The following is a 14,044-nucleotide window of genomic DNA, read 5'->3' as shown; positions in this document are numbered from 1 at the left end:
CTGGGATGGAGAGAGAGGTGGCTCAGACCTAGCTCTGCCCCAACAGCCCCAGAAGGCTTGGAACCTCCTGGGTCTCCATTTCCTCACCTCAGACGATGACAGAGACACAGGGGATTTGGGCCCCAGCTCCAGTATCTGTGCCCTGGTCTCCGTGCCTGTCCAATGAGGGCACAGACCCCCATGACGTACGAAATTCCTGAAGCTCCTACTGGATGGCTGCTGCCATGCTTCCTGCCCACAGAGCAGGCCACTTGGCTAGAAGCCTCCTAAATCCAATCTCAGGACCCCATCCACCCACCATGGGCCCACCCAGATACTGATGGACAAGGGCCATCCATGCAGAGGACACCCAGGCCAAACACACCTGCGCCTGCCCCCATCTACAGCCAGGATTCTAATGAAGGCACAGTGCTGTACCACGCAATAACCAGCTCTGGACCACGAGCTCCTGGTCTAGGCTCTGGGCATCACTGCACCTCACCCCACCACACCCCCACAACCCCCTGCTGTCCCTGCTGTCAGTGTCTCATCCCTTCCAGGCCAGTCTGATTCATCCCCTTGTTTACTCCTCTAGAATTTTATTGACAAACCCCTATTCATTCTTCAAAACCCAATTGGGAGAGGCCTGGCAGTAACCACTCTCTTCTCAGCCTGTCTTGTTTCTGTGGTTCTCACAATCATTCCCAACCTTATCCAGGCTCCTGGGCTCACAAAGCACAGCTTTCCAGAGACTGCAAATGCCACAGCAGCCAGCAACCCAAGGACATACGCCTCAAATGCAGGCTTAAAGAAAGGAGAAGACAGATGCAAGAAGCAGCAAGGATGGGGAAGAGATCTTCAGGTCAAGGAGGGAGCATCGGGCGGGGGTCAAAGGCACCTGCTACAGCAGATAGAAAACAACAGAATATCACACTGAGACAGCTGAAACCACACTGAGCACTGACGCCAAGCGCAGAGTCAGTTCTTGGGGGGGAGGGTGTGTGTCTGAGCGTGTGCGCGCAAGCACACACTTTTTAAGGCCACATACGGAAGTTTCCAGGCTATGGGTTGAATGTGAGCCACGTCTGCAATGTACACTATAGCTCACAGCATCGCCAGACCCTTAACCCACTGAGCAGGACCAGAGATCGATCAAACCCGCATCCTCATGGATACTAGTCAGATTTGTTACCACTGAGCCACAATGGAAACTCACAGGGCTCCCAGAATCAGGCCTGTCCACAGGGTGAGCGGCAGCTCTAGCATTTGTAATCTGCTGGAGTCACTTTTTGCCAAGAGCCTTCTGTGTGCGGATTCTATCCCTGGCCTCGCTCAGTGGGTTAAGGATCCGGCATTGCCGGGAGCTGTGGTGTATGTCACAGACGCAGTTCTGGCATTGCTGTGGCTGTGGCGTAGGCTGACAGCTGCAGCTCTGATTCAACCCCTAGCCTGGGAATCTCCATATGCCACGGGTGCGGCCCTAAAAGGACAAAAGACTAAATAAATAAATAAAATTTAAAATGAAACTATCTTCTGATCCAGCAATCTCACTTCTGAGTATTTATTCAAAGAAAATGAAACTACGAATTCAAAAAGATATTTGCACTCCCATGTTTATTGTAGCATTCTTCAAATAACCAAGATATGGAAACAACCTAAGTGTCCATCAATGGATGAATAAAGATGTGAGATAGATAGATCAATAGATAGATAGATAGGTACATACATAGACACACACACACACACACACAATGGAATATTATCCAGTCATAAAAAAAGAATGGAATTTGCCATTTTTGACAATATGGATAGATCTTAAGGACATTATACTTAGTGAAATAAGTCAGACAGAGAAAAACAAATACTCCATGATCTCACTTACATGTAGTATCCAAAACAAAAACAAACCAAAAAACCCCAAGTTCATAGATACAGAGAACAGATTAGCAGTTGCCAGAGGTGGGAGCTGGGGATGCGTGACATGCATGAAACAGGTCAAAAGGTGCAAATCCCAGCTACAAAAGAAGCAAGTCCTAGGGATGTAATGTACCGCGTGGTGACTACAGTTAATGATACTGTGGTGCATATTTGAAAATTGCTAAAAGAGTAGATCTTAAAAGCTCTCATCACAAGAAAAATTATAACTCTGTAAGGTGATAAATGGTAGCTAGATTTAGTGTGGTGATCATTCTGCAATAATCACAGATATAGACTCATTACATAGCACACCTGGAACTGTTATACACACACATACACAATGTATATACATACATGTATTTATGTGTGTGTGTGTGTGTATAATGTTACCAGTTAACTATACCTCAATTTAAAAAAAAATAATCTGAGAAGGCAAAAACAATGAGCCCTGGTCTGCAAAGATAGAAATGAGAATATACAGAACAGGTGGCAAGAGCCCAGAGGTGAAGCCAGAAAGCCCTTCCCTGAGGCTCCGCCTAATCCAGACAAAGCCCGGCCAGTGGCATCTTCCTTGCAGCCCTTGAGCAAAGGGCTCATGACCCTGGCGAGCATCCTGACACAGATGAGTCGGTCTCTGTGAGGCCCTCTGTGTTTCCTCTGCCTCTGAGAACCAAAGAATCAGAAGCTGCCGAGGATTTGCCTGAAAAGCCAAACATGGGTCTCCAGACGTGCAGAATTTGGGAAACTTGCCCTTACCTCTCCCAGAAGCCTTCCCATGTCAGTTGATGGCTACCGCCCTTCAAGTTGCAGAGACCAAAGCCTCCGAGCCATGCTGGGCCCTTCTCCTTCCCTCACCCCCACACCCATCAGGAAACCATGCTGGCTGCCAGCACTGCTGACCTATTACCCACCAATGCCCAGCACCGAGCCGCCAATCCCTGGGTGGCTGCAGCAGCTCCTAACAGCTTGCTTCCTCTACACTGATCCTTGTCTAATCCAGCCTCAGAGCACTAGCCCAAATGATCCTTCCCAACATTCAGTCCTTACCAGGGTCCCTATGCCATCTGGCGCCCATCCCTCCCCCTCTTATGACCTCTCCATCCTCTGCCCTCACTCCCTCAAAACCAGACACCCAGCCCCCTTGCTCTTCCTCACACACACCAGACAGGTGTCACCCCAGTGCCTTTGCATGGCACTCCCCTCGCTGTCCACATGGCTCCGACCCTCCTCTCCCCCATGCTGCTGCTCACACACCCAACTCTCCTGGACTCCTCCTTAGCTCGGCCTTGTGTTTCTCCATAGCAACATGTGACATGTGCCTTTATTTATCTTGGACATCGTCTGCCTTCCCTTACTGGAAAACAAGCTCCTTGCGGGTAGGGATTTTCAATCAATTAACACTCCATAAACAAACACATTGGGAATGAATGAATCACCTCATCGTCTACCCAGTAGGAAAGCAGGACGTATGCAGGCCAAAAACTGGTATCCGGCTGTCCCCCACTTGCCATAGTGACCACGTGGAGACTGCGGCTCTCCAAACTGCCTGGAAGGAGGAACAGGAAGCCCTTCATGGGTCCAAGAGTCCCCTCCAAATAAGCTCTGAAGGACACTACAAGGCGAGGAGGCTGGGGCTCAGAAGGCAGCTCAGACTTTCAGCATCCTGAGCCCTCCTCCCACACCCCGAGCCTCACTGTGGTCTGTAGCCCTGACTCTTATATGACCCAACCAGCAGTCACTGGGGACAGGGCCAGAATCCCAGGCAGCCGCATGCACCCCCAGGGCAGCTGGGCAGCTGTCAGGAGCCTGGGCTTATTTCCTGAGGCCCTCAGCAAGCTACTGAGCCCCTGGGCTCTCCTGTCCTAGACCACAAGGGACCTCAGAAATCTCAGCATCCTGCCAGGGTGTTCACATGACCTGAGACACCTGGAGCAGGGCTGGCCAGGGCTGAGTGAGCATCAAGACACTTCAAAAGCAAAACCTACAAGAGTTCCCTGGTAGCTCTGATTAAGACTGGCATTGTCAAAAAAATAAATAAATAATTAATAAATAAATAAATAAATAAATAAATAAATAAAAAGACTGGCATTGTCACTGCTATAGCTCAGGTTCAATCCTAGGCTCAGGAAACTTTCCCATGCTGACGGTGCAACCAAAAAAAAATTTTTTTTAGAGCTATATAAAAATATCAAATTATGGGAGTTCCCATTGTGGTGCAGTGAGTTAAGAATCCAACTGCAGTGGCTCAGGTTTCTATGGAGGTACAGGTTCAACTGCTGGCCCAGCCCTGTAGGTTACAGGATCTGGCATTGCCACAACTAAGGCATAGGTCACAGCTGCAGCTTGGATTTAATCCCTGGCCCAGGAACTTCCATATCCTGGGGGTATGGCCATTAAATTAAAAAAATAAATAAATAAATCGTAAGTCAGATCACATCTTCCTCTCCTCAACCACCCTCCTGCAAAGGCCCCCATCACCTAGAATGCACACTCTCAGACTGTGGGGGGCAGGCGGCAGGCAGGGGAAGCCTCCAGGCCTGGCCTCCATCCATCACTCACTCTGCCCAGCCTCCCAGGCTCTGTGCTGTTGTTCGGACCTGCCAGGCCTGCGCCGGGTGAGCCCCAGATAATCTCTCAGCCCCCCACTCACCCATCCATGCTGCAGCCTTGTCCTGCCCTGTGTCCTGGGACATGAGCAGCACCATCCATTAGGACAGAAACCCTACAGTTCCTATGCCTTCCCACCCATGGTGATGCTCTATGGCACCCACTGAATGGTGACTCAATGACAGGACTGTCCCCAAGACACAGAGAGATGGATGCTCAGGGGAACAGTGGCTCCCCGGGCCACCTGTTAGGTGGGCAGGGTGACCACTGCAACCAGGTTTGGGGCATCCAGCAGCACCCTCCCAGCCCACTCATGAACACCTCCACATACCAGTCGAGGCCAGTGAGCTGTGGGCCCTAGGTGTGACCTGGACACCAGCTTCAGGGCTGCAGGATGAGAAGGGGGCACAGGCTCTGCCCCTGGATAGCCACAAGCTGGAAAGATGCCTTTTGGGAAGGCTCCCCTGTCACTTGGAGTCAGGGAGCACAGCTTGCCAGAGAGACATGCACATCCAAGCTAGTTCTTATTCTGACACAGTGAGGGGCCTGTCCCCATCCTGAAAAGGCCTCAAACCTATTCCCACCTCCCTCCCTATTCACATGCTCATCATGAGCAAGGCGGGGGTGGCATCACAGCAGCAGCCCTCCCAGAGTCCCCAGAGCCCCACACTGCCCATCACTGGAGAGCAGAGCAGGACAGATACCCACACACCATACCCACTGAAGTAGTCCTCTAGAATACTACATCCTGGAGTTCCCCCATGGCACGATGGGTTAAGGACTCAGCACTGTCACTGCTGTGGCTCAGGTCACTGCTGAAGCACAGGTTCGATCCCTAGCCCAGGAACTTCCACCTGCATCAAAGATGGCCAAAAAATAAAAATAATAAAATAAAATACTACATCTGGCCAGACCATTCCGAGATAAATGGCACAAATTTCAGAGAGTGAAGGGAGGGGGAACCTGGGAAGTGAAGCCTGGGGAGGCCAGCTGCTTCACCGTGCAGCCTTTCAGGCCCCACAGGCTCCCTGCGACCATCATCACCACCGTTATCCTTGCCTCATAGTGATGGGTAAGGAGATCTGAGCGGGGTCAGAATTCAGGGGTATCCGGACATCACAGGAGCAACACTCCTTCAAAGACAGCCAGCACCTCAGCACCCTGGCCCTTCCCAAGACCCCAAAGGTTGTTACCAAAAGGTAGCCTTAAAACAGGAAGAAGTTAACCAGACAAGGACACAACTAATGATCTAGTAAAGCAAATGAATGGTAATGTGAGTCATTATGCTTTTACTAAAACCCACAGAATGTAGGACACATAGTGAAACTAACCCTAATTTAGTTACTAATAGTAATAGTGTACCAATATTGGCTCATCAGGGGTGACTAATGTTCCATATTAAAGCAAGACGCTGATAACAGGAAACTAGGGGTCAGAGGGGTTAGAGTCTATATGGGACCTTTCTGCTCAACTTTTCTATAAACCTAAAACTGCTGAAATGATTATGGCTACTAACTTAAAAAATATGGTGATTGGAGTTCCCGTTGTGGCTCAGTAGTTAACGAATCCAACTAGGAACCATGAGGTCGTGGGTTCGATCCCTGGCCTTGCTCAGTGGGTTAAGGATCCAGCGTTGCTGTGAGCTATGGGGCTCGGATCCCGCATTGCTGTGGCTCTGGCGTAGGCCAGCGGCTACAGTTCTGAATAGACCCCTAGCCTGGGACCCTCCATATGCCTCGGGAGTGGCCCTAGAAAAGGCAAAAGGACAAAATATACATATATATATGGTGGTTGGTGACAAGGGATTAATTTCTATAATATACCAATAGCTTGTACAGCTTAATATCAAGAAAACAAACAACCCAATCAAAAAATGGGCAGAAGACCTAAATAGACATTTATACAAATAAATCTTGAAGATAGATGGCCAACAGGCACATGAAAAGATGCACAACACTGCTAATTATTAGAGAAATGCAAATCAAAACTGCAGTGAGGTGCCACCTCATACCAGTCTGAATGGCCATCACCAAAAAGTCTACAAAAAAACAAACGCTAGAGAAGCTGTATAGAAAAGTGAACTCTCCTACACTGTTGGTAGGAATACCTGTTGGTACAACCACTATGGAGAAGAGTATGGAGGGAGGTTCCTCAGAAATATGAAGATAGAACTACCATATGATCCAGCAACTCTACTCCTGGGTATTAATCTGGACAAAACGTTCATTCAAAAAGATATATATCATCCCTATGTTCACTGCAGCACTATTAACAATAGCCAAGCCATGGAAACAACCCAAATGTCCAATGGATAAAGATATGGTACATATACAATGGAATACTACTCAGTCATAAAAAAAAAAGAATGAAATAATGCCATTTGCAGCAACATGAATGGACCTAGAGATTATCAAACTAAGTTAAGCAAATCAGACAGAAAAAGACAAAAAACATGATACAGTATCACTTCTATGTGGAATCTAACTAAGGATACAAATGAACTTATTTATAGAATTTATTTATAAAACAGAAACAGATTCATACACATAGAAAACAAAGTCATGGTTACCAAAGTGGAAAGAGGAAAGGATAAAGTAAGAGTTTGGGATTAACATATACATGCTGCTATATATAGAACAGGTAAACAAAAAGGAGTAAAGCACAGGGAATATTTTGTAGTAGCCTAGAATGGAAAATAATCTGAAAATTATACATATACATATTTACATATATATATGCAAATAACTGAACCACTTTGCTGTACATCTGAAATTAATACAACATTATAAATTAACTACACTTTTTTAAAAACTTGATTGAAAAAAACACACGACCAACTTAAAAATAAATATATGGTGGTTGATATTCAGAAGGCTGAATGTAATAAGAATGGATGTAATTGAAGAGCCGATGGGTAAACTGGAAGACAGAGCTAAGGGATTCTTCCAAAATGCAGCTCAGACCATGGGCAGCAGCCCTGGAGAAGACGCATACCTCCCCAACCTCACCATCACAGTCTCCCTCTCTCCAGACTGAGGGACATTAGTAAACTCTCAGATCTTCAGTTGTTCACCTTCCCCCAGGGCTGCTTTTTATGGGGACTGGGGGAAGAGGACAGTTCAGGAAACCTCAGAACCCATGTCAACCTCTGCCTGGGTCCTCCACCTCTCCGAGCTGTGGGATTTCACAGTTTATGGCCTGAGGGGACACTACTCTCTTTATTTAGCTATTGGTGGTGGATTCCTTTTTGCTTGTTTCCTCCCTTTGAAATAAAATTTAAAAAAAAGTATTTCTTTAGAAGGAGTCCCAGTGAAGCCTTTTAGAAAAGCAATTCAGCCTTCTCTATCAAAAATTTAAATATGCGCATCCTTTTACCCAGCAACTCCATTTCCAGGAGGACTCACATATATGTGAAATGATGTGAGTATAAGGATTTTCATTGCAGCAATCTTGTTAAAAACTGGAAGCAAACTAAGTGCCCATAAATAGGAGAATGGTTAAATAAACTAGGGTAGAGTTTTTTTGTTTTTGTTTTGTTTTTTTAAGAGGTAGGCCAATACAAACTAACAGAAATCTTAAAAGCCTAGGATTTCGTTCGGAATTCCCAACATGGTGCAGCGGAAACAAATCCGACTAGGAACCATTAGGTTGCGGGTTCAATCCCTGGCCTCACTCATTGGGTCAGGGATCTGGCATGCCATGAGCTGTGGTGTAGGTCACAGATGCGGCTTGGATCCTGCATTGGTGTGGCTGTGGCATAGGCTGGCAGCTGTAGCTCCGATTTGACCCCTAACCTAGGAACCTCCATATGCCATGGGTGCAGCCCCAAAAAGCAAAAAAAAAAAAAAAAAAAAGCCTAGGATTTCATGAAAATGTCAAGTTAGCTAAAGTGTGTGTGTGTGTGTAGATCCCAGTTACAGACACAGCAATGTATACGTATCTGCAAGTCCATGTTCAGATGCAAAGGCGTACAGCCCAGAGGGCTGCCACCAGTACCCGTCAACATTTCCTCTGTGGAGAGGCATAAAAATGGGAGAGGAGGCATCACTTTTACTCTATGAAATATGTGTGTCTTGGTTGGGCCCTTTACCAAAATGCATTTTTCTTTTTTTGGCTGCACCTGCAGCATGCAGAAGTTCTCGGGCCAGGGATCGAACCAGCAGCACAGGAGTAGCCAGAGCCATGGCAGCAACAATGCCAGATCCTTAATCCCCTGTGCCACCAGGGAACTCCCAAAATGCATTTCATATCCAGCAGCATTAAGATGAAACTCACTGTCTGTGCTTTCAGGGATTTCACATTCTAGCTAGGAGGTGTCAGCACAGAAAAAACTGACCTCTGGGAAGGGCAGCTGGAAAGGAAGGATTAACTTCCAGGAGGAGAGAGGGAAGGAGTCCGAGGCTCCTCAGGAAGGAAGGTCACCCCCCAAGGTGAAGAGGATCCCATTACCCAGCACAGGGTGAAATGGCATTAAAGTGTAAAATATACTGCAAAAAGCTAAGTGCTTTAGTAGAATTTTTTCTAAAATGTGGGTAACTGCTAAGATGCTGCAGACTGGAAGCCCCACATGGCAGGGCTGTCCCTCTCCTCCACTGCTCTAAGTCTGTCACCTGACCCAGCAGTCTGCACATATTGCCTCCCTGCCCACCCCTGCCTGCCCCTTGGCATCCCACCCAAAGGGCAAGGATGCTGTTAGGAAGTGTGTACCCAAGTGCCTTAAGCTCAGCCGCTAAGCAGGTGAGTCAAGTGCCCTCCCCCCACCTCATTTTTCTGGAGGTTCTTGCTTTCAGTCCTTGATTATGACCCAGGAAACTGAGGTGACAAACTTTGTGATCCCTGCCCCAGACAGTGTTGTTATGCTCAGTATCAGAACATGAGCTCTGAGGAACACAGAAACCCTTGTTTCACCCACCACGGTGTATGGCACATGGTAGGTGTTTCACAAGTACGTACTGAATGATGGATGAATGGATCAATGGATGGATGTTTTGTGTCTTTGAAATCTTTCCCTTACTAAATGCTTAATGTACATTTTAACAGTAAATACATACATGAGATAATCAAAGTAGCTTCGAGCAAAAGGCCCAGAGAACGAAGGATAAAAATGAGGAGACACTGGGGCTGGAGGTTTGGCCTCCAACATCCCTGCAGCCCATAACCACATGGGGGCACCCAGATGAAATGGGAAGCTGCAGAGTAAAGAAGACCAGCCTCTGGAGGGTGCCAGGCAGGAACCCCCACCCACCAGTCACCCAGCCTCCTCACCCCACGCCTGCCTGAGTAAGTAGCCAGCCACGGACCTCGGGCTTTTTATGCATCTTCACTTCCACAATGTCAGGCCATCTAGGGCTGGATGTAGCTGCTACATGAAGCCAAGAGCCTGACCTGCCCCCTCCCAGGTTCCAAACATCCAGGTCCCCATGAGGCCACGGCTTCTCCATTTCAGATTTCAAAGCACAAAGGACAGATCTTTGAACAACCCATGCTTCCTAATCCACTGGATATTCTCAGAAATAGCAAGTCTCTTCTCCGGCCCTTCCTTGAAATAGCCTGGCTCTACATGTGACAAAGTGATGCACAGTGGCATATCCGTGACCCGAATACAAACACTGGAAACACTTCCAGGTCTTCCAAATGGCAGTAAAAAATATTTTAAATAATCTAATGTTAAGCCCATTTAATAGAATTCGAGATGGCTCAGGCTAAGCAATGAAACAGCTAGGCAATGAAAAATTCAGATACAGCTATATAAGCAGGATTGAAAAGAAGGGGAGAATTCATATCTACAGAGGATTTCCAAAGATGATGCTCTTGAAATCTCTTTTAAAACAATATGTTCCAACTTCCCACTAATCCAAATTACTCTAGTGATGTCTGCCATCAGCAGCTAGCAACAAATATGCACCCTCATTAGCTTAACTTGGAATGGCAACATCAAGGAAGCATCTCTTTCCATTTTTCCATCACTAATGCTAACATGAGTCACTGATCTGCACTATTTACAGCTCCCTTTCTGATAAGAAGAGAAACGTGTCCAAATGGGCTCAGGACAGCAACTGCCCACAAGGCCGTGGTGTGGGATGGACAAAGGGATCATTACAGCAGCTACCTTTTGTTTTTTTAAGTGTGAAACATCTCTAAGTGGCTTAAGCAAGATAGATTTTTATTTTTAAAGATCCATTAAATTGAAGACAGAGAAAGAATCCATACACAGCTCCATATAGAACAAGCGCATATCATTACGAGCAAACTGTAAATGAGACGCAGGAAGTGCACGGAATTAAACTCCTTCCCTGAATCTGCAGAGAGGCTCTGCGTCTGGGCACCTTATCTCTGCCAAGCAGACCAGCAGGCAAGCCTGGGCCACACGGTCCTATGTGAGCTACAAATGCCAGCAACGTGCTATCTTATTTGTTCAGGAGAAGCAAAACACTCCAGTGCTGGTGGCTGTGTCCTTTCTTCCCAATAAGACGGATCTGCTATTGTGCTTCTCTGGGATCTGGTCTCCCTGCACACAGTGGGAAGGCAGCCAGAAGACCCCAAACCATACAGCTCAAGGGCTCCTTGCTGGATCAGCCCTCAGTGCACCATACCTCCCAACTTAGAGATGCATAACCCAGACACACAGAACCTTCGGCTTTCAAAGGTATTAATATGCAATTAAAATTAAAATCATAACCTCTTACAGTTCAGTGCTTCTTACCAGGAAGCAGAAAATGCAAGGTTGTCATTTCATGACCCTCCTTTTTGGAGAAGAATCACATAATGTGAAAATTGGGATGTTCCCTAAAAATCAACACTTATGATCCTTGAAACTCTAAATATACGAATTTTTAAGTAATTTCTTCTCAAGCCTATCCAATAGAAAGCAAACCATCTCAAGCGGATACACTATTAGACAGAAGTGATATGAAACTAAAATTGGAAATAGATACAGCTATATAAAAATGAAAAGAGAAAAAGTGCTTCACTGGCCACATAGAATTTCTAAAATGATGATCTAGACACCAGCCATGATTTTAACATCTATGAAAACAAATCATTGCAGTGCACACATGGGCAAGAGCTTTAAGAGGAATGGTGGGAAAACACAAAAGAGAAGGAAAGAGAATCAAGTTGAAAGATGCACACTACCTGACTTCCAGAGCTACCCTAAAGCTGCAGTCATCAAGGCAGTGTGGTACTGGTGAAAGAACAGGCAGATCAATGGACTAGAACAGACAGCCCAGAGATGGCTCACATACGAATAATCAACTGGTATTTCACAAAGGAACAAAAGCAATACAATGTGAAAAGATAGTCTTTTCAACAAATGGTACTGGAACAAATGGACATCCATATGCAAAAAAATAAATCCAGACACTGACTCCATGTACTTGACAAAAATTAATGGATCACAGACCTAAATGTCAAAACACAAAGCTATAAACTCCCAGAAAGAATACAGAAGAAAATCTTGATGACCTTGTATTTGGCAATGACTTTTTTAGATATAACACCAAAACCATGGTCCATGAAAGAAAGAACCAATAAGCTGGATTTCATTAAAATGAAAAGTTTCTGCTCTATGAAAGACAATTAAAAGAAGAAAAAGATAAGCCACAGGCTGAGAGAAGATATCTGCAAAAGACATATCTGATAAAGAACTTGTCATGCAAAACATACAAAGAAAGCTTAAAATTCAACAATAAGAAAACAAACAATCCAGACATAAAATAAGCCAAAAATGTGAAGACACCTCACCAAAGAAGAAAATGGCCAATAAGCATATAAAAAGATGCTTTGAACTTGGGCAATGCAAATTAAAACAGCAATGAGACTCACTACACATCTACTAGAATGGCTAAAATCTGGAACACCAACAACACCAAATGTTAGCAAGGATATGGAGCAACAGGAACTCTCATTCACTGCTAGTGGGAATGAAAAGGGGTAGATACAGACACTTGGAAAGACAGTTTGGTAGTTTCTTAGAAAGATAGACATACTCTTACCATAGGTCCAGGAAATGCACTCCTTGGTATTCTACCCCCACCCAAAGTTGAAAACTTAAGTCCATACAAAAACTTGCACGCAGATACTGATACTGGTTTTATTCATAATTGCCAAACTTGAAAGCAAACAAGATCCTTCAGTAGGTGAGTGGATAAATAAACCAAAGTATACGCAGACAGTGGAATATGATGAAGCAAGGAAAAGAAATGAGCTGTCAAGACATGCAAAGGCATGGAGGAAACTTAAGTGCATATTATTAAGAAGCCAATGTGAAAGTGTATGATTCCAGGAGTTCCCTCCGTGGCTCAGTGGTTAACTAGGATCCATGAGGATGCGGGTTTGATCCCTGGCCTCACTCAGTGGGTTAAGGATCTGGTGTTGCCATGAGCTGTGGTGTAGGATGGAAGTTGTAGCTCCAATTAGACCCCTAGCCTGGGAATTTCCATATGCCTCGGGTGTGACTTAAAAAGCAAAAAAAAGGAAAAGAAAAAGAAAAGAAAAGAAAAAGAAAAAAAAGGAAGTGTATGATTCCAATTATACGACATTCTGGAAAAGGCAAAACTAGAGACAGCTAAAACGATCAGTGGTTGCCAGGGCTCAGGGGTTAGGTGCTGGAGGAACGAAGAGGCGAACACAGGATGTTTAAGGAGATGAAACTATGTTGTCTGACTGTATGATACTATAATGGTGCATATATGCTCATCCAAACCCACAGAATGTGCAACAGCAAGAGTGACCCTAATGTACTATGGACTTTGGGTGACAGTGATGTGTCAGTGTGGGGTCATCCCTTGTAACAAATGTGTACTCCAGACAATGATGTTGATCATGAAGAAGGCTGGGTAGGGGCAGAGGGACAGAGGGTATACAGGAAATCTCTGAACCTTTCAATTTTGCTGTGAACCTAAAGCTGCTGTAAGAATGGTTTATTTAAAAAATAAATAAATAAAAGAAGGAGTTCCCATCGTGGCCCAGGGAAAACAAATCTGACTAGAAACCATGAGGTTTCGGGTTTGATCCCTGGCCTCGCTCAGTGGGTTAAGGATCCGGCACTGCTGTGAGCTGTGGTGTAGGTTGCAGTCACTGCTTGGATCTGCAGTGGCTGTGGCGTAGGCCAGCGACTACAGCTCTGATTAGGCCCCTAGCCCGGGAACCTCCATATGCCGCAGGTGCAGCCCTAAAAAGACAAAAAGACCAGAAAAAAAAAAAAAAAAAGACAGTGATACCTCTCCTTCCCAACCAACCCACGAGTTGTCTGCAAAGGGACTGAAGTACCGTCCAGGTGCCCTGGATTGAAAGCTCCTTCACCAGCCCTCTCTGAGACAAGCTGGGACTCAGGACCTGGGACCCTTTACTACAGTGCCTGCACCTGGATAAAAGTCTCCTCGAGCAACAAAAGAAACTATAAGGGACTAAAAATAACTGCATGCATTCGCAGTTGGGGCAAATTATGAACAAGATACAAAAACAGCAAAAACCCAACTGCCACTTCTGAAAAGTGGGAAGCAAAAGCATGGTATTAAAAACACCCCCCTCTCCCCTCTGC

General features: G+C 45.7%; 1 protein-coding gene across 15 annotated transcripts in view; it reads right to left on the bottom strand.

Annotated features, from left to right (window-relative positions):
* The window catches only part of APBA2 (amyloid beta precursor protein binding family A member 2), a 243,651-nt gene that overhangs the window by 202,811 nt on the left and 26,796 nt on the right, over positions 1 to 14,044 (bottom strand). The gene's annotated exons all lie outside the window — the stretch shown is intronic.

Source organism: Sus scrofa, chromosome 1 (assembly GCF_054392235.1).
Source record: "Sus scrofa isolate SSC_HxYL_T2T_F1_AM1 chromosome 1, Sscrofa_HxYL_maternal_Yorkshire_Landrace_v2.0, whole genome shotgun sequence".
Lineage (NCBI taxonomy): Eukaryota > Metazoa > Chordata > Mammalia > Artiodactyla > Suidae > Sus > Sus scrofa.
This window is presented reverse-complemented; position numbering and strand designations above follow the sequence as displayed.